A 1,809-nucleotide genomic window follows, 5' to 3' on the forward strand; every position below is an offset into this window, starting at 1 on the left:
TTTACGTGTCACCCGCACGAAAACGGCCACGCTCGAAATGGTGTCTTTTATGTGCCACCCGCACAAGCCAGTCCAGGGGCACTGGCAACGATCTCGCTCGAAAATCCTACAGGAGCCAGTCAGGCGGTACTGGCAACGGCCACGCTCAAAATGGTGCATCTCATGTGCCACCCGCACGTGTGTGCGTGAGTATGTGTAAGTTCAAGTATGTATTTGCAAACCTACTTTGAAGATATACAAACATGACAAATTTGCCTCCTTCTATGTAGATTGAGAAAAGGATGGACAGCCTTAAACACCTTACTGAAAAGTCACTAGACATCTCTACGTCACTTGACCAATCGCAGAAAAGCAAGTATCCGATACATACATACACACAAAAATATCTGTTAACTGCAAAGAACTGGAATTAACAAATTACACACCAACACTTTATTTAATATAAGAGGACTGTCCGCAGGGAACCCAGTGCCCATATTACTAAAGTATAATGTGACATATACAAACCGACTTAGAAAACATACAAACATGCCAAATTGACCTATTTCTTTATAGACTGGAAAAAATAATGAACAGCTTTAATCCAATTTTTACCCCTACTGGGGGACTCATCAGAAGTGTCTACATCACTTGACTGACCACTAGCCACAAGGACTAATTCAACACACCAGTATCTCTCTTTCCAAGAACAACATACGATTCCATTGCCGCATTTCTAACACACATGAATCACTCTATATTTACTACATCCGTGTAGCTAGCCTTGCTTTTGGTTTTATCTCCGTAGTAACTAGTGATTGTGTTGTTGTTTACTTCAATATGTTCATTACAATATCCAGCGTTCACTTTTGTAAGCAGATAATTTTTTAATTCAATTTATAAAGGATTTTGGGACTCAGTAATTTTTGCACTAACTGGTTGATAACATTATCCGTGATTACACTAAGCGGCTTCCCTGTATATCACATTGTATGCTAATGCAGTGCTACAACTGACTAAACCTCTATGTATATGTATATAGCTATCACATTACACCTGTAAGCGTTATCTATTATCTAATAGCTAACACTATGTTATCGGCCCCAATGGCTCTCATTCATCATTTAAATGCGAACAAATACTGCAACAGTTAATATTCTCCACGCGGTTATCAGTTTCTACCACCACGTGACTACAGCCATATTCCTACGCAAAATATTTGCTGTCGCCATATTTACAATGTACACTAAAGCTATATCCCTGTAATTTTAAATTTAATCTATATCAACGTTGTAGAAATTCACATGGTTACATATCTTGAAAGTAACTAAAAATATCTGGAAAATATCTGAAAAAAAAAATGACCTGACACATTATAGAGATTAAGAAAAACGGTATTCTACGTAATAATGTGTGTACAGTTTTGCTGAAAAAAATTACTTTTGACATTACTTCATAAGACTAATACCATTTTGGTTTTATTCATGTTCGTTTGGTTCTGAATCATGTGTTGTAAATTCAGGATTGCAACTCCAACGTGATTTTAACACAAAACTATTTATAACTGACTCTATAAATATAGTATGTACGTGCTTTTGTCTGCATCTGTGTGTGTGTGCGTGCGCGCGTGTAGGTTTGATAATACAACCGGCATAATGGGAATTGAACTCATGAGAATGTATTATTTTTTGTGTTTATAATTGGCAAAAAGTTTTAAAAGTGACTCAGGATAAGTGCCATGTAAGTAACCCTCGGCATTTGAGTCAAGTTTTTACTTTCTACCAACTAAGTATACTGTCATATATATTATAAATATATATATATATATAT

This window comes from Octopus bimaculoides, chromosome 1 (genome assembly GCF_001194135.2).
Source record: "Octopus bimaculoides isolate UCB-OBI-ISO-001 chromosome 1, ASM119413v2, whole genome shotgun sequence".
Lineage (NCBI taxonomy): Eukaryota > Metazoa > Mollusca > Cephalopoda > Octopoda > Octopodidae > Octopus > Octopus bimaculoides.